At 38.5% G+C, this 20360-nt stretch overlaps 1 long non-coding RNA gene across 1 annotated transcript in view; it reads right to left on the bottom strand.

The window, feature by feature from the left end:
• The window catches only part of LOC140636913 (uncharacterized), a 30479-nt gene extending 13159 nt beyond the window's left edge, over nucleotides 1-17320 (bottom strand). The window contains exons 1-2 of the long non-coding RNA XR_012034161.1: nucleotides 17140-17320; nucleotides 8287-8367 (exon numbers count right to left, since the gene is read on the bottom strand). This is a non-coding gene — a long non-coding RNA (uncharacterized lncRNA). The remainder of the gene's footprint in view (nucleotides 1-8286; nucleotides 8368-17139) is intronic.
• Between the last annotated feature and the right edge of the window lie 3040 nt (nucleotides 17321-20360).

Genomic DNA, 20360 nt, shown 5'->3' with positions numbered 1-20360 from the left:
GCCACCCAGGCGTCCCATAAATTACAAATTTTCAAAAGCTGGCCAGTACCACAACCATAACAAATCTGGAAAAATAATACTTTTTGATTGCCTCTCCACATAACAATGATTTTTAATATTTTTTTCTACAAATGAATAAAAGAGGGGCGCCTGGCTGGTTTAGTCGGTAGAGCATGTGAGTCTTGATCATAAGGTTGCAAGTTTGAGCTCCATGTTGGGTGTGGAGATAACTTAAAAATAAAATCTTTTTAGGGTGGCTCAGTCGGTTAAGCATCTGCTTCAGCTCAGGTCATGATGTCAGGGTCCTGGGATCAAGCCCCACATTGGGCTCCCTGCTCAGTGGGGAGCCTGTTTCTCCCTCTCCCTCTGCCTCCTCCCCATTGCCCAGGCTCTGTCTCTGTCTCTCAAATAAATACAAATAAAATAAAATAAGATCTTTTTAAAAAATAGATACTTTAATCTTTCCTTTAATAAAGTTGGTCAAAAACAATTTTTATTGATAATTGAGGAAGTTTATTTAAAGCTTCACAACACTGGTTGATCATATTGTGCACATTTACTAAGTGTATTGGGGAAGACAGAGTTGGAGTTATGGTATCTTTCTTCACAAATTGTCCCAAACCTATGACCTGTCTAGGACTCTCCCAGGGACTTGGAAGGGCTCTGTGCTAGTGAAAGCTCCTAAAGCTCCGGCTCTGTTAGCACCATGTTCATGCCATCTCTCCATGTAGGTAGGCTTCACCAATCAGCTATCATCATAAAGATTTTGCCCCAGAATCCAACAAATGCAGGAAGCAGGAGCCTTTGCAATCTACCATTTCACAGGGATGAAAACAGAGTCATTGCTCTTCCAGAATCTGCTTGGTGAACTTTGGGCGTTTCTTTTATGTGTTGGGTCCCCAGAGTGACTAGCCTGAGCTGTGGTATCTGTGCCCAGCAGCAATTTTCCCCTAGCAGCCTCATTATATGATATGGGTGTAGATCTTGGCTGCAGAGCCTCTAGACCTGACTTTCCAGACCTCTTGGAGATTCCATGAGGTACCAAATATACTTTATTAAATTTAAATTACTCTTCAGGCTCTTGATCTCAGGGTTGTGAGTTCAGGCCCCACACTGAGCGTAGCGATTACTTAAAAATAAAATCTTGAAAAATATTTTTAAAAATAAATTTAATTTTTTTTCTGTCTACACTAGTGAGAGTAGTTTCTTTGCAACTGCAAATCCTGACTGAGTCACGTGAGACTGTGCTCTACCAGGCTAAGGCTTGGGCTGAGGCATCATGAACCCATCTAAGAGAAATAATAATCCAAGGATGGAAAATGAATCTGACCAGATTACACAGGAAAAAACTAGTGTCCAAATGCTAGAAAGGTAAGGATAAAGGTCAAATGAGTGGGGCTCAGAGCTGAAGGAAGAAGTCAGGGAGCCAAGAATCTTGATCAGTGGAAAGAGAACAAACCAAAGGAGATTGAGAAAAGACAAGGAAAGGTAGGTCAAGACTCCATTTGATAGGCCTGCAGTTGCGTGGTATCTGTGTAGGGAGCTTGAAAGGGAATAAGAGGCTAGCCGATACTATAACTCAGACTTCTTTTTTTTTTTTTTTTTAAGATTTTATTTATTTATTCATGAGAGACACAGAGATATAGGCAGGTTTCCTGCTGGGAGCCTGATGAGGGACTTGATCCCAGGACCTTGGGATCATGCCCTGAGCTCCCTAGGTGTCCCTACAACTCAGGCTTTCATTAGCTTGCACCTGGATATAGAAAAGCCTTCTAACCTTCTCCCACCTTGTTTTCTGCCTCCAGCAATTTGTTTACACGAATAATCACTTGGCCATTGTCACTGCCCTACTTAAAACAAAATCAATTGTAGCTCTCCATTGATCCAGCTCCCTCGGTCCTGGGTCTGTAGGCACAGAACATCATCAAACTCATTAGCCTGGCATTTCTGACCCTCTCATATCTAGGTCAACCCATTTCTCCAGTTTATTCCTCGTTAATCCTCTCATATTCTATACTAGAGCCACACCTTAACTGTGTGGTGTTTCCTAGACATGCATTTCATTTTGCCACATGCATGCTGTTCTTTCTGCCTGGGAGTCCTCCCTGTCACTTCTCAGCACTTCCAAATCCCCTTGTCTTTCAAAGCAGTCCAAATGCGACATTTCTTTAGCTGCAACATTTCTTCCCCTGGAGCCTAACCCTGACTGTATTTTTCATGGTACTTTTTGCTTTCCTTCTTGCATTATAGTTATTTAGTTATATAGGCACATATTTTTATTTCCTCTAAGTTGTAAGGTCACCTTGATCCAAATTCTTGGCACTGTGCCTTATATATTAGAGGTGCCCCAAACAGCGTTGAACACAGAATCAAATGAAGCAACTCCTGCCACATAATTCTCTGTAGAACCTAAAGCAGGTGATGGTGGCCTAAGGTATGGTAGGAGAAGTAAAATGCAAATGGTTACACTTATCTTTGTACATGTCAACTAATTTATTTTAGACCAGAATTTTACTTTACCAAAACCACTTTCAGCCTTGGTTTTAATAATCTTTACAAAAGGTGTTGGGGGAGGAGAGGGAAAGGGACACTAAGCAATAACTTCAGAACATTCTCCTTACTCTTATTTAATTGCAAAATAAACACCTCCCACAGCGATCTGTAATGCAGGGCAGCACTTGTGTCCTTGTGAAGGGAAAAAAAATGGGTTTTGTACTTTGCCTCTGCCAGACGTAGCCACATAAGTAATTACACGTCAAAAAAAAAGAATAGGAATATATTTTTTAGAGATCACTTTAAGAAAAATGAAAAGATGGAATTCCTTTTTTTTTTTAAGATTTTATTTATTTATTTGAGAGGAGGGGGGAGAGAGCATAAGCAGGGCGAGGAGCAGAGGGAGAAGCAAACTCCCTACAGAGCAGGGTGCACAATACAGGACCCAATCCCAGGGCCGGGGGATCATGACTCCAGCCAAAGGCAGATGCTCAACCAGTGAGCTACCCAGGTGCCCCAGAATTATTTTGTGTTTTATTTTTTTGTAAAGATTTTATTTATTCATGAGAGAGACAGAAAGAGAAAAAGAGAGAGAGAGGCAGAGACACAGGCAGAGGGAGAAGCAGGCTCTATGCAGGGAGCCTGACATGGGACTCAATCCCTGGTCTCCAGGATCACACCCTGAGCCAAAGGTGGCGCTAAACCGCTGAGCCACCAGGGCTGCCCTTATTTCGTGTTTTAATTACACACATTGTTCCACCAGCAGCACTGCCCCAAAAGTTTTATTAGCAAGTAATATTCTTGTTGTATTATAAAAATCTAAGAGATTTTCATTTCTCAGATAGTGTGCAAATAAAATTATATTTCTGGGCGGCCTGTGTCTCTGCCTCTCTCTGTGTGTCTCTTATGAATAAATAAATAAAATCTTTAAAAAAAAAGAAATTTATAGGAAATATTCTTGGGAGCCTTCCAATTTTCCTTATCAGTGTAAATCCTACATATATCAAATACACTTTTAAAGGGAGGGATATTGAATAATAAAGAGAAACTTCTTCAACATAAAATTTCTACAAATGTGAAATAACTTTAGTAGAATAAAGAAAAAAATTATGATTAAAAAAATGTTTAAAACTCTGCCCATACTTGGGGGGCAAAGAAAACGAAACTGAAGTCTAAACCAAAAGTTTTGGGGATTCATTTGTCTATGGCCAATTTTTCTTTTCCATTAAAGCCTATCTGGGACATTTGATACATACCTTAAAATATTAAAAAAAAAATCTAACGTGAGATCCAAACAAAGCAAATGAACCATTAGATAAATTCAGGGGTTTCAGTGCCAATTAAGTTAGAAGATAGGGAAGGTGAGTGGTAAGGGTAAGGAGTGAAATCATTTTGCTATTTTTATAAAACTCAGAAATTTAATTTTCCCCATCTATAGCTGGTGATTCAGTTACTTAGTGTAAGTAGGAAAAGTTATCTGAGATTTTTTAAATGCCACAGTTTTTCTTTGTTTGAATACTTTCAGATTTATATATTCCCCAGATACAGAAAATAGACAGTGCAAAGTATAATTTAGCTTTCTGTCTCTAAGTCAAGATTATCATTATTTTATATTGTATCATAAATGGAGTTTGTGGAGGCCATCAGGCTGAAAGTGAACTTATGTTCTAAGATACATTTCTTTCATAAATCCTTTATATTTGCTGCTATGCTTTAGACCACATATCTTTAAGGCCTATTGGGAAAGGCCTTTATTAGGTTGAACCTTGAAATTGCCAATATGTTAATCATCTTTAATCTATTAAGTATCAATTTCCCCTGGCTTAACCTAACATAATAAAAGGTCAAGTCAAAAGCTGAAGAGGTTTTCTGTCAACAGTCTTTTCTTTTTTTTTTTTTTTTAGAGATTTTATTTATTTATTCTTGAGAGACACAGAGAGAGAGAGAGGCAGAGAGACACAGGCAGTGGGAGAAGCAGGCTCCATGCAGGGAGCCCGACGTGGGACTCGATTCCAGGTCTCCAGGATCAGGCCCTGGGCTGAAGGCGGCGCTAAACCTCTGAGCCACCCAGGCTACCCATGTCAACAGTCTTTATCAGCATCCTGTGACATCTGCAGAACTCTTACCATATTCAACATAATAAAATGTGGGCTATGCTGAGACACTTTTTTTCTGTCCCCACACACAGCTGAGTGATTCTTTATTTCCTTCATCCACTGTCGACTAGAGCTCACGGTCTTGTTTTTCACTCCCACTATCTAAAAAAAAAAAAATGGAGCCACACCTCTAAGAGAATGTCATCCTGCCCTGATGGCTTCTCTGGTAATGTAACTTTTTAATCCCCTATTTCTGGTTCACTGTCATCAAAGCTCCACCTCTGGCTTTGTATTGAATTAACCTTTAGTACATTATGCAGAAAAATACTTGGGTTTTGAATTATTGAGTTTTAGAGTGAGGAGAAATCTTAGCAATACTTAGCCTGATTTTCCTATAATGAATATTGATGGTTGCTGGTTCCCTCTGTCAGCCCAATTTTCACCTGGTCTTCTACCCTCCCTTATGCGCCAGTGTGTTTTGGCAATGGGCTTCCCTTAGCAGTGAGGATGATCTCATTGGTTCAGAATCCCAGTCTAAGCCAACCTGTTTGGCTAGGTCCTTGTTATTAGGGTGAGCATTATGGGCTGAATTGTGTCCCTCCAAAATTTATATTTTGAAACACCAATCCCCAGTACTTCAGAATGTGACTGTATTTGGAGATAGGTCCTTTAAAGAGGTAATTAAGTTAAAAGCAGGTCATTAAGGTGGGCCCCCATCCAATATGACTGATGTCCTTATAAGAGAAAATTTGAACACAGTCATGTACAGAGGAAAGACAAGTAGAAGACACAGGGAGAAGACGGTTATCTACAAGCCATGGAGAGAGGCCACAGAAGAAACCAACCCTGCTGAAACCTTGATCTTGGACTTTTAACCTCCAGAACTGTGAGAAAATAAATTTTGTTATTTAAGCCACCCAGTCTGTGGCATTTTGTTATGGCAGTCCTAAGGGACTAATCCAATGGATTAGGCATTGGAATTGGAATGGGACTCAATATGAGACAACAGTGGAGGGAAGTTTTTGGAAACCTCTAGGTTCTGAATATTTCTTGTTTAAAGGAAAATACCAGAAAAGACACTCTTCGTCTCCATGTTGTGAGGTAGGGTTGTGAAACTTGTAAATTCTCCAGCCAAATTTGTCATCAAGAGGGATGCTACCCTGAAAATGAGCCAATACTCAGAGATGCGCATAGCCAGGAAAATTGTGAAAACAGTTGCTGGAGTTACTTAATTAAGCCAACCTCAAAGCCTGCTCAATCTCTTAAATTCCAGTTATGTGAGCCAATAAATCTTCTCAGTTGTTTAAACAAGCTAAAACCAAGTTTTCTGCTATAGTCTCTGTTGTATTTTTTTTTTTTTTGTCTCTGTTGTATTTGATAAGTTACCTACCCCTTCATTTTACAGAGAGAGCCTGAGGCCTCTTTAAATCTAAGTGACTTGTCTGATGTATCAGAAGCTTCTTATTTTGAGTTATTTAATCTATCCTCCTTAACACAGCCAGGTTAAAGATAGTGGGTACATACCTAAGTGGTACGAACATTAAGAAGAGTATAAGTAAAGGGTTTCATAAAAAGGACAAAGAAAATATTCACCTTATGTGATCAATCCAGAAAGGCTAAAGATAGAATTGGAAGTATTGGAAAAGGAGAAAAGTAATCTGAAAAGTAACTTTTTGGGTCAGCAAGTCAACTCTTAAGTCCCTCCCTTTGGCCTCACTGTTAGTGTCTTTGGTAGGGACTGTGCCTTACCCAACATGTAGCCCCTCTCATTCTTTTATTGCCCTCCTGCTTATGGGTCTCAAGATTCCTGTGCTGCTCCAAACATTCTTACACCTGGGGGTAGCCCACTTGAATCTCTGCCCAGTTTTGAACACCTGAACTCCTATATTTATGGTCTCTGCCATGATCTGGAAAGCATAATTACATTTTCATATACTTTCATATTTTTAAGTGTTTTATGAGATAGTAGACCACAGTGAGCCCTTATATAGGAAAATCATATTAACCATCTGAGGAAGTGGGAATTTTACCATATTTGGTTGCTTTGAACTTCTTGACAGCTTCAAGCCACTCTAGCTCATTTATATCAATGTTTTTGTTCCAGAATGTAAAAAAGTGTCACACTGAGATAGTCTCAGTTTATACCTTCTAGGCCATGATCTTGTGAATGAATTCTTTCTTCGGAATCTTGGCAAGCTAAATTATGAATAGGGATTATCAAGCAAATTTAAATTTTATCTTTGAAAAGCATTATACAAGTATAATGAGAGCAAGAAACCTCCTTAAAGCTTAGAATTGTGGCATATAGTACACAATAAATAAATAAATAAACAAACGGGATCCCTGGGTGGCGCAGCGGTTTGGCGCCTGCCTTTGGCCCAGGGCGCGATCCTGGAGACCCGGGATCGAATCCCACATCAGGCTCCCGGTGCATGGAGCCTGCTTCTCCCTCTGCCTGTGTCTCTGCCTCTCTCTCTCTCTCTCTGTGACTATCATAAAAAAATAAATAAATAAAATAAATAAACAAACAAATAAATTTTTGTTTTTGTTTAGGATTTGTATTCCCTTTACCTGAATGAATGATTTCTTTTTTTTTTTTAATATTTTATTTATTTATGACAGATACAGAGAGAGAGAGAGAGGCAGAGACACAGGCAGAGGGAGAAGCAGGCTCTATGCACCGGGAGCCCGATGTGGGATTCGATCCCGGGTCTCCAGGATCGCGCCCTGGGCCAAAGGCAGGCGCCAAACCGCTGTGCCACCCAGGGATCCGTGAATGAATGATTTCTGACACAATTTTTTGATGTATTTGTGCACTGCAAGTTGATGAATAATTTTATGTAAAAAAAATTACCTCTCAGGTCAGTATAATATCAAATTTTCAAAAAGTCAAATCAATATGTGTAACAAGAAAACACAGAGTGCTATGAAGTTGGTGGGCTGTACATGGGATTATTCTCTAAACATGACAATCAGTGATAGAATTAGATACATATCACACAAAACCTTGAATTCTTCAATACCATTATGCAAGAAACCCATAGAAGGTATCCTTTTCTCCCAGGAGTGGGAGGAGTAATTAGAGTTCAGTTCTAAATTGCAAAATTGTCCTCTTTTACATAGTGCGGTCACTTTCTCACAGCATCACCCTCTGGATGCTGTGGCTCAAATCAACAAAACCCATCTGGGTTTTTATAGTTGGCATGGATGGAGTATCACACCCTTGTCTTCTAAAGGTTTCCAAGTTTGCTGTAGGGCCACACTATCGAGTATTTAAGCAAAACAAAAGTTGACAGACCGGTATGATTCTGTGCTAGAAAAATCTAAGAACTTTTGTTTTTTAATAAATTAGGCATAGCCAAAATCCTGCTTCTGTTTTTGTTTTGATAGCTTATATTCTCATGGTTAGTTCTTTTCTGTTGTTGTTTTTCTTTTAATGATTTCAAAATTTGAATTGTTCAGGGTTTAAGTTGCTTATCATCTTTACAATTGGCATTACATCTAAATATATGTCTAACCCCTTATTCTAGTCAGGAATGTGACATGGGAAAATTATCATTTTGCTAGTGTCAATTTACTTGGCCATTCATATTTTTCTGGAAACTGTAGTCTAGAAACTGCATGTGAAGAGTCTAGAGACTGCAGTCTAGAATTTCTGCAGTTGTGACCAAAAATACTAAATATTCAGAACACCAACCTTTGAAATTAGCCAAAAACAGTCACTGATGTGCTGGTTGATTTTGCATTTTAATATACTCTATGTCTTCTTTCTTCATGTCTGAAACAACAACAAAAAGTTTCTTTAAGAAAATATTAACTACTTGATCAAAGAATGAAAAGAAAAATGCATTTAAGTTTCATGCAGCAATGTCCATGCTTCACTGTCCTTAGTTCAGCTTTAATTTTGTGTATCTAGTGCTCCTTCTGCACAGATATTTGAAGACAAGGCTGATTAAAAAGAATGTGTCCTGTTTCTTGAATGTAGCTAGTGAGAATTAAAAACGGTGCCAGTTGGCAGCCAATTAGCTATAATCTTATAATCTTTTTTTTTTCTTTCATGCTTGGTGTTGACATAACAAGGTGAATCTTCTAGCCAACTTTTACTAACTGCAACTCTGGGGGAAGAAAGTTCTTTCTGATCTTTACTGATCTAAGAACTATATCATTGAATAGTTTCCATATTAAATTACATGGTAAGCAAATTCTCTTCAGTTTTAGCCTATCAAGAAGATTTTGACAAAGTACTTTATATTTCCATTTGTTTCCCCAGGGCAATGGTTTTCTGCTCAAACCACCATTATCATTTCCAATCACTGAGCTCTAAGCAGTTAAATGAGACTAGAAGACTGTCAATGGCATTTTGGCACTCAAGAAGAAGCCATTAGAAATCCCTAAAAGTGCACATAAACTTTCTTACAGAGTCTAGGAAATAGTACATCAAATGAAATTTTGGTCCAAGATCATTAAAAAAACAACAAAAATCAACAGACAAAAATAAATAGCAATAACCAACCAAAAAAACCCTTCACTTGTAGCCTCCTTCCTGGCTGCAGATTTGATCCCATGAACATGTCTGAAGCAACCAGCCAGGTCTCATGACTCACAGGCACATGATGCTTCTGTTGGGAGCACAGACAGGTGGACACTGATTTGATCTGTTCACCAGCTTTGTTCTGGGATCTCAAATACATCACCCGGTGGTGGGTGGAAAATGATGCCATTGGAAACTTTCAACAAATGCTTATAGAATCCGGGTAACTTTGAAAAAGGAAAGAAAATGAACTTTCAAATCAAGTGTGTTGTGTGTGTGACAGCAGGCTCAGTATAAAAGATTCACTTTTAGGGGTGATCTAGCTAAGATCTAGGTCAGTTTTCACCCTCTTTGTGCCTTAAAAGTTACCTCGAGCGTTCCTACAGCACACTGATGCTGGGGGTCCATCCCAGAGATTCTGAATTTTGACCCACCAATTCCATTTCTAGAAAGGAGGCAGATGAGACTTCTCTTTTCATTTTGTAACTTTATATCCAGTTTGAATTTTTCCATTTGTATATATATATTTTTAATTTTTTAAAAGATTTTATTTATTTGATAGAGAGAGCGTGCAAGCACAAGCAGGAGGAGCAGCAGAGGGAGAGGGAGAATCTGACCCCTCGCTGAGCAGGGAGCCCCATGCAGGACTATATCCCAGGACCCTAAAATCATGACCCAAGCTGAAGGCAGATGCTTAACCGACTGAGCCAGCCTGGTGCCCCTATTTTTTAATTTTTTAAAAAAAATTTGAAAAGCATTTGTCATGAATGTGGCCTTCCCTAGCCACTTCCCACTTGCTAGTGGTTGTAGTTTTTCTAGGTAGTCAAAATAGCAAACCAATATCAGAACAGATATCTGGGGAATCCCTGGGTGGCTCAGCAGTTTTGCGCCGGCTTTCGACCTAGGGCGTGATCCTGGAGTTCCGGGATCGAGTCCCATATCCAGCTCCCTGCATGGAGCCTGCTTCTCCCTCTGCCTGTGTCTCTGCCCCCCACCCCCGCTGTGTTTCTCATGAATAAATAAAGTATTCAAAACAAAACAAAACAGATATCTATATGTAGTTTTAAATGTATGAGACTGGCGTTATAAACATTTATGATAAAAGGATTTGAGAGTCTGGGTCTGCTAATATACAAATTAGTAATTTCTATAACCTCTCAGAGTCTCAGATTCTTAAACAGTGAAATGGATATTTCAATATTGTACTTGTTTTTAAGAGTTGAGTGGAAATTCAATATGATCCACATAAAGCAGTTTTTATATAGTAGGTGTTCAATAATGGTTTGTAGCCATTATTCCCCCTTACAAACCCCCATACCCACCCCCAACAGTAAAAGACAGTTTAAGGTTTATTGCATTCATTTATTCATATCATTTTTTTCATGCAAATATATGGCTTTTTCATTTACAAATGTAGATAATGTATGAACATTTCCTCAACAAGTATCCTCATCTGAACCCACAAGAAAAGAGGAGTTAATATATGACATTTTTTTCTAGTTAGCAAATATTCTCGGATCCTTTTCTGCCAGCTTTTCCTGATCACCTGCCATTTGTATATCTATCTTTCTTTACTGCCTTTTGTTTATATATAACCACAGCTTTCACAGCTTGACAAGACTCAAATAATGGTTCCGTGGGTGGTGTGTCTTTCCATAGCAGACAGATGGATTTAGAGTAAGCGTGAGGCTTTGTTGCTGGTGATGGTGATGGTGTTTCGTGCCTACCAGGGAGATGTACAGTCCAGGGACTGAAACAAAGGAACACATGGATTGTACCTAATAGAATAAATAGCTTGTGTTTGCGCTTTATGGTTTTCCCCGTATACTTTACCTCATTGAATAAGGTTAACGTCATCATTTAGCATTCTCTTGCCAGCTCTGGAGAGGGACCTGGAGTCCCCTGTGGCTGGACCAGCAGCAGCACCTGGAAACTTGTTAGAAATCCAGAATCTCAGCTGAGCCACCCAGGCGTCCCTACTTTGGGGGAAAATTTCACTGTTATGGCATCAAAAATTGATAAATGCTTTTGTAAATTGGTGTTTTGAATTTTCGCACTTTCCATATAAGAGGAAATCAACTGCTCTCTTTTCTTTTGTGCTTACCAATGATGTGGTAACAGAAGTTGTAAGCACCTCCCTGCAAATGACACATATGTATGAGTAGTTGTGTCCAATAATTGAAAAGCCCTAGTGGCTGTAATCCTTGCAACAGTTTGGTATTTAAATTTGATTTTTTAAAAATCAATACATTTGGATATACTATTTAAAAATTTGATTTGATGATTGTATCTGATGAACCTGGAGAGGGATCAATCTGAGACTTGGAGAATTAGTATCATACTTATGGTCCTCAGTGATAACCGTGTACTTTGTCATTAGTATTTCTTTTGTTTCTGAGTTATTACCTAATAGTGCAATTTACATATAAGAATACAAAAACAACAGAATGATGTAATGTTGTATATCCGCCAAAAACTTCATAATGAGTGGCAGGTCCCAGTTGTGATAAACTGAGTGACAGAGTAATGAATCTGCATCTCAATACCACTAACCAAAATCCTATAAACTTTAAGAAATAGGAGCAAAAGTAGATCCCATCACTGCCTACAACAACCTGATCTCCTATATTATTGTTAAAATTGTTTCCCCAAAGTAAATATGTCTTTTAAATTTATTTGTTGGTAAGTATTCTTTATAAAATGAAAATGATCTAATAATTATTAGATAATCAGATAATTCCCATTTGTTAAATAGGAAATTATTGGATATCTTCACATATGATGATTATTATTAAGGAATATATACAATGAGTTTCCTAATATAATATTAAATATTATGCTGATCTAAAATAAAATATTTTAAATTTAAAATCTGTTCCTTAGTATTTGAGTTTTGTTTCTTAAAAAGTCTACAGAGCTGTGGTTATGGGACCCAGATTCACTTATTACTTTGTTACTTCATTTATCACTCATCTGAGATCTGCTACCCATAAAGTTCTGTATTATATCATAGAAAAAGGTGAGATGATTTTTATATTCACATGAAAGGTTAGATAATCATATATTACTGTGCAAAGAGTTTGAGGTCCAAAAACTTTGAATAAGCTGAAGAGAGTGAAATTTACTGGGTGTTTTCAACCCCAAAGGTCGAAGGAACTGGGGATGTCAAATTCCCTTACTTCTCAGATACCCTGGGCCTTTCTGCTGTCTCCACTCTACTCCCTGTGAAAATCTGCTATCCCAGAATTTGCTGATAAATTTACATCCAGATTAAACTGAAGGATTTAGTGCTGTTAGGTACTAGCTCATTTTATTTTTTTATTTTTAAATTTATTTTTATTTATTTATTCATGAGAGACATACAGAGAGAGGCAGAGACATAGGCAATGGGGGATGCAGGCTCCCTTTGTGGAGCCTGATGTGGGACTCGATCCCAGGACTCCGGGATCACAACCTGAGCCAAAGGCAGATGCTCAACTACTGAGCTACCCAGGCATGCCTCCTAGCTCATTTTAATAAGAAGAAAAATCTCAGACACTATTAGAACACAAGGTATTGAGAATGAATTGGAGATGCACTCTGATAGGTTGGGAAAACTTGATGCTACCTTTGAAACCACCTGCCTGCTTTGGCTATTTGTAAATCCTGTCTAGCTGCAAAATGCTTCCAATATTCAGATGATTAAGCACAGCAATGGTGTCCATGTCAGCATGGAAACATAGTGTAGTGCAGAGCTGTCTTTGTCTTTGACTCTGCTAGAGACTTTTACATTAGTGAAGACCCACTTGTCATATTAACAGGTGGTATAAAACTGGTAGAGTGAGTGGGCTGAACGGCAGTAAATTATAATCCACAAGAAAAGGATTGCCAGAAGCTGAATTTAACTTTTATCAGGGACAAAATGAATTATACTTGAAACCTCAAGTCCTACTACACCACAGTAAGATTCAGTCACAGAGCGCTCATTGCTTCATCGATAGAAGTAAAGTGACTAGAATTAGTAGGTGGTAGATTTTTCTCCCTTCTGTACTAGTCAGGACATCTGATGCATTTTAAAAGTTTGCTGAAAAACCTGGAATGGAGACAACCAACCAGGAGGAAAAAGACACATAGAGAACATCAGCTGAAAAAGGTCAAAAGAACTGGGGATGGCAAGCTCAGAAAGGTGAAGATTCAGAAGTAAGAGACTATCTTCACATCTTTTAGTAATCTCTATTTATGTATTTGTGTGTGTGTGTACCATATACCACATCTTCTTTATCCATTCATCAGTCGATGGACTCTTGGGCTCTTGGCTATTGTAAATAATGCTGCTATAAACATTGGGGTGCATGTACCCCTTTGAATTAGTATTTGTATTCTTTGGGTGAATACCTACTAGTGCAATCGCTGGATCATAAGGGTTCTATTTTTAACTTTTTGAGGAATCTCCACACTGTTTTTGAGAATGGCTGCACAAGTTTGCGTTCCCACCAACAGTGCATAAATGTTCCTTTTTCTCCACATCCTCGCCAACAACTGTTGTTCCTCACGTTGTAGAGTTTAGCCATTCTGACAGGTGGGAGGTGATATTCCATTGTAGTTTTGATTTGCATTTCTCAGATCAGTGATGTTGAGCATCTTTTCATATGACTGCTGGCCACCTGTATGTCTTCTTTGGAAAAATGTCTATTTGTGTCTTCTGCCCATTTATTATTTGGATTTCTTGGTTTTGGGGTGTTTTATAAGTTTTTCATATATTTTGGATATCAACCCTTAATGAGCTATGTCATTTGCAAATACCTTCTCCCATTCCATAGGTTGCCTTTTAGTTTTGTTGATCCTTCCCTCACTGTGCAGAAGCTTTTTATTTTGATGAAGTCCCAATAGCTTATTTTTCCTTTTGTTTGCCTTGCCTCAGGATAAGGAAGTAATTTTGAGCAGATGCTTTCAGCCTCTCAGCAAAGTGAAATCATACCGCAGAGGTGAACATATTGGCAACAGGATTATTCTATTTGATACCTGGTGCCAACAGCCACATTTCCCAACATCCTGACTTTAACAATTATTGACAAAGAAAACTTTTAATACTGGGCAGAACAGGAAAGTCACCAGCCACCTCTATGCATAGTCTCACAGTAGCATTCCTCCTGTCCACCTTAGAAAAAGCCTGAGTCATCTGGGGCCCTGGACACCTAAGCCTCAGGCAGGCAGCCCTGCTCCTCTTCCTGTTCACTGGCTGAGATTGCATCTGAGAGTGTCTACAACTTCTCCGGTGGAGTCGGATTTCTGGTCACGGGTCAGGTCAGTGCTTGAAGTGGTTTCTTCCTTCACACTCAGCGAATTCTCCAGGGAATCATGAGTGTACGTGTAGATTTCTGCAGTCAAATCTTGTGATATTGAGAGCAGCTGAGAAATATCTTTCTGGTTCTAGTCAGTGATTAATTTTTTTTTAGATTTTTATTTATTTATTCATGAGAGACACACAGAGAGAGGCAGAGACATAGGCAGAAGGAGAAGCAGGTTCCCTGGGGAGCCTGATGCAGGACTCAATCCCAGGACCCCGGGATCATGACCTGAGCTGAAAGTAGATGCTCAACCACTGAGCCACCCAGGTGCCCCAGTGATTAACTTTTGAAGGCAGCTCTTCTACAGCCAGTTTAAGTGTTTGTGTGCATGTGTGTGTAGGACATAGAGGACCTATTTTAAGTATTTATCTTTTTAAAAAACGATTTTATTTATTTATTCATGAGAGACACAGGTTGAGATGCAAGAGATAGGCAGAGGGAGAAGCAGGCTCCCTGTAGGGAGCCTAATGTGGGACTCCATGATCATGCCCAGAGTCAAAGGCAGACGCTCAACAGCTGAGCGTGTCCCTTTTTAAGTATTTCTGCATAGAATTACATACTCCTTTCCCTGATCAATTAATGTCAATTCCAAAGGATTATGACTACCATTGAGTCAGTATTAATATAAATAGATTCCAGAGATCTGCTGTACAACACAATTCCTGTACTGTGCATTTAAAAAGGTGGGGAGAATATAAGGAAACTTTTGGAGATAATGAAAATATCTATTACCTGGATTGTGGGGACAATAACAAGAATGTTTACATATGTCCAAACTAAGTTGTATACATTTATTATGTGTAGCTTTTTCTGTATCAATAAAGCTGGAAAGAAAAAGAATGAAGTCCTATTTTCTCAGAAATCTCTCAATTGCTGGAGAAGGGAAAACAGCATAGCTTCTCCCGGATGCTGCAGGGTGGTGTACAGTGGACTAGACAGTTTTCCATTTACTTCTTTAGCCCCTGGGAGTCCACAGGCCAATTCAGTGACATCTGCCCAGAGGGATCGACAACTTGATTATAGTTAGACCTGTATGCCACATTTCCCAGAGAGAAAGCCTGTTACTATTTCTACTCAATTCCCACTGATAGGTTTCATTTTATATCACTAAGAGTGAGACTCATATCACTGCATATACTAGAAACATGGTTTGAGCCTGTGGTAAAGCAGATTTCATCAAGACCTTTATAGTAAAGGTTTTACATGTGCTTGATGATTATTCAATGCATATGTCTGGCAGATTTGCCCTCTCTTAAATTTCAGTTCCTCATTTCAACTGGCTGCTCAGACTCTGCTATTTGAAAGACTATCCCCAGCTACCAACCCCAATGTTGCATAAATCAACTCATTATCTTCCCCAGCCAAATTACCACTTCCTCTGGATTCCCCATTTCTGTCCCCATTTCTTTAAATAAAGCCTTTTTCTAGTCCCTCAGGCTCAGCATTATGTTTTACTTACTCCTCAAAGTATTTTCATGGTTTAATAAAGGTTTTAATGTTGTAAGATCACCCCACAGAACTGTTACCTTTTTGGCATCATGCCTGTAGTCCTTACAAGTAGCAACAGTGGAAATGTGGTTCCTTGTTATGGAGTTCAGGCCAAATGGTTAGCCTTACCCAAGTGATTGGTAATTACAAGGCAGTCTTTTGTGTATATATTAGTTAACTAGTCATGCTAAGAAACGAGAAAGTAACCAATAAGAGCAAAATGCAGGGGCACCTGGGTGGCTCATGATCCCACGGTCCTGGGATGGAGCCCCACATCAGGCCCCCTGTTCAGCAGAGAGCCTGTTTCTCCCTCTCCCTCTGCTGCTCTTCCCACTTGTGCTCTCTCTCAAATAAATAAATACAATCTTTAAAAGAGAAAAGCAAAATGCAGGGTAAAGAAAATAAGTAGCAGTAAAGATCTTTTTAACCCACAGATGATGTCAAAATAATAAAATATAAAATAAAGTCCAATAATTATCAATTATCTGCAGCTCACTATGCTCTTCCTCAGCTAGACCAAATAAAAAATACATTAATTTCAGAAAGTATTAATTGATGGGGTTACCCTGGTCTGTGGATTAGCTGTATTAGGATCATTGGAGATCTTATTTTTATTTTAGTTTACTTGGTTTTGTTTTGCCCTATACTATTTAAAAATTATTTAGTTGTGAAAAAACAATACATGTGCAAAGTACTAATTTCAGTAGTTACAAAGGATGTACAATAAAAATAAATTGTCCCTCCCATCCCAGATTCTGACCAAATTCCCCTTTCCAACTGCATCCACTGTACTGGTTTATTAGATTTCCTTTCAGAAATACACTATGTATGCTTCTAGCAGATATTTTGGTTAATTTGTTTAATATTCATTCTTAACCTCTTGCTATTATGTTTTCCTGTGTTGCAGTAGCTATAAAACTAAAAATAACATCACCCGGATTCCATTATAACCAGAGTTCCTGATGTGACTTAGGTTCCTCTAATCTGATGCACTAGCATAACACTTGATTTTGAAACTGAACTAAGTGAGGAGAGACAGCAAGAGGCATGCATTTTGTTGGTGTGAATAACAGCAGAGGCTGCACAATCCAGCAGTGTAATACTGGATTTCCAATTTAGCAGAGACAGCTTTCTGATTGTAGTGGAGGTGATGTAGCTTTTATAGACAACAGCCTTACCCACAGCCTCCAGATTCCATCCGTACCTGATTATATCAGTATCGTCAGCTCTCTGGTAACCTAGTTTTGCACTGTGTTCTTTGGAAATGACTCCTGGAAACTTAGCCGAAATCCAGTTAGTTATTCAACCATCAGTTCTGAGGCCATTGAAATAGATTCTTTTCTGCTTAAACTAGCTAGAGTAGATTATATTCTCTGCAGTTCAATCTTGGTTTATAAAATGTGTATAAGTGTATATAAGCTGTAGGAAGCAGAACGATGGCCCTGCAAAATATTCACATGTTAATCCTTGGAACCTGTGAGTATGCTACATTAAATAGTCCAAAAAAATTAAGATGGAATTAATGTGACAAATCAACTGATTTTAAAATAGGGAGAGTATCCTAGATTATTCAGATTTGCCCAATGTGATTGTAAGCATCCTTAAAAGTGGAGAAAAGAGGCAGAAGAAGAGTCAGTTGGAGGAATCTATGACGACTGAAGAATGATTAGAGAGATGCAAAGTTGCTGGCCTTGAGGACAGATAAAGGAACTATAAGTCAAGAAGTATGGCTTCTTCTATGAAGAAGGTGGCTTCCAGAAGCTGAAAATGCAATGAACTATATTGGTATGAAGGAACTATAAATCAAGAAGTATAGGTGGCTTCCAGAAGGTGAAAACGCAATGAACTATATTGGTATAAAAATAAATATTGAGGTGCCTGCGTGGCTCAGTTGGTTAAGCATCCAGCTCAGGTCATAATCTCATGTGGAGGCATGGAGTCTGCTTCAGATTCTCTCTCTCCCTCTGCCCACTCTTGACCTCGTCTCTCACTCTCTAAATGAATGCATAAACTATAAAGAATAAATAAATATTGAGATTATTGAGAAAGAGTTTGAGAACATTTATCCTGCCATAAATGTTTATAAAGTTTTAAATAACAATACAAGGAAGAAAAATAGAGACTTTATTTCCTCTAACTGCATTTTTTGTAGAAGTGCTGGGAATGTTCGCATTCATTGCATTAAAGAAAATAACATTTATGAAGCAGATTTAATTTTTAGTTATTTAGTTTCAATTAAACAATCGATCTTTCAAGAAAAAAATTCTTTTTTTTAAATTTTTATTTATTTTTATGATAGTCACACAGAGAGAGAGAGAGAGAGGCAGAGACACAGGCAGAGGGAGAAGCAGGCTCCATGCACCAGGAGCTCGACGTGGGACTCAATCCCGGGTCTCCAGGATGGCACCCTGGGCCAAAGGCAGGCGCTAAACCACTGCGCCACCCAGGGATCCCAAGAAAAAAATTCTTACTTGGGAATTCTTTTCATGGTGTGATGAAAAATTAAAGGCAAGATGTCAATTTACCATATCCATATTTCATGGAGAAGAAAAACTTCAAAACCACACACACAGATATCTGTATTATCTTCATTCAGACATAGTAAAGACTTCGAAGAAATTTTTAAAAAAAGGAAAAATGAGAAACAACCAATTTTCTCACTAACCAAATAACAAAACAAGAATTAAAAAGAAGTCTCTGTCGATTCCACATATTTGTGAATCTTTGGAGACACTGTTCTAGTCAATTATCATTGGAAAAGGAGGGAAGGTGGAAATGTGATGGCAAAATTACAGAAGTGTCCTATCTAGGCAAAGCTAGTTTAAAAGTATCTTGGCCAAATTTGCATAACAATGACATAGGAGTAACCGAGTAGGTAAAAGTGCTAAGAAATTATTGCTCCTGCTCTATAATATTTAACTTAAAAATTCAACCTCTAGGGATCCCTGGGTGGCGCAGCGGTTTAGTGCCTGCCTTTGGCCCGGGGCGCGATCCTGGAGATCCGGGATCGAATCCCACGTCGGGCCTCCGGTGCATGGAGCCTGCTTCTCCCTCTGCCTATGTCTCTGCCCCTCTCTCTCTCTGTGTGACTATCATAAAATTAAAAAACAAAAAAAACAAAAAAAAACACTTAAAAAAAATTCAACCTCTAGAGTTTTCAATAAAATTGGAATGATAATTTTTAAGGAATTGGCTTTTATTGATATCTCCTCTTCAAATTACTATACAAACTTACCATAAAATAATTATGTATTTTGCCTAACATCCATCTGCAAAAAGGTTCCAAGATAGATGTATTTCTTGTTCAACTGGAGTAATAATTTTTTTGTTATTTATTTTTTAAAGACTTTATTTATTTATTTATTTATTTATTTATTTGAGAAAGAGAGAGAGGGAGAAGCAGACTCCCTGCTGAGCAGAGATCCATGTGGGACTCTATCCCAGGACTCAGATCATGACCTGAGCCAAAGGCAGATTCTTAACTGACTGAGCCACCCAGGCACCCCCGGAGTAATAATTTTTAATGAAATGTTCAGATTTATTTGTGCATGCTATTATATCAATTTATATAGTCAAACCCAGCCTTGATCATAAGTTCTAATGAAGACTGATTTTTTAAAAAGATTTTATTTATTTATTCATGAGAGACATGGAGAGAAAGTGGCAGAGACATTAGGCAGGGGGAGAAGCAGGCTCCCTGTGGGAAGCCCAATGTGGGACTTGATCCTGGGACTCCCAGGATCACGCCCTAAGCCAAAGACAGACGCTCAACTACTGAGCCACCCAAGCGTCCCTGAAGACTGATTTTTAATACTCAGTTGGAATTGAGTCAAAATGTGTGTCTGGCATACTTTAAAGCTCAATCAGGCTTGGGAACCACACATTTACCAAATATTTTCATGTGCCAGGTCCTGGCTAAACTGGCAGTAGAAAGATAAATATCTGCACAGAGTTGTTCATGAGAATTTATTAACAATTATGCTACCTGACCTAGAGCTTGTTTTTGATATTGACTCACTCTTTCTTGCAGGGGCAAAACCCTTTTGTAATTCTACACATTTAAAATAGTATACATATATATATTTAAAGATTTCATTTATTTATTCATGAGAGATACATATTGAGAGGCAGAGACACAAGCAGAGGGAGAGGCAGGCTCCATGCAGGAAGCCCGATGTGGGACTCGACCCCAGTACCCCAGGATCACAGCCTGAGCCAAAGGCAGATGCTCAACCACTGAACCACCCAGGCATCCCAAACAGTATATATTCTAAGGATGAGTAAATAGGGCGAGACAGAGTGTTTCTCACAATTTTATATTAAAACATTGAGAAATAGTGAAATACAAACATAAGTATGGATAGATCAGAGTCCAGAAATGATTAAGCCAATACAGAATTAAGTAAGTATATGATAAAGGTGGCA

This window comes from Canis lupus, chromosome 7 (genome assembly GCF_048164855.1).
Source record: "Canis lupus baileyi chromosome 7, mCanLup2.hap1, whole genome shotgun sequence".
NCBI lineage: Eukaryota > Metazoa > Chordata > Mammalia > Carnivora > Canidae > Canis > Canis lupus.
The sequence above is the reverse complement of the archived record's forward strand: the minus strand, read 5'-3'. Positions and strand labels throughout refer to the sequence as shown.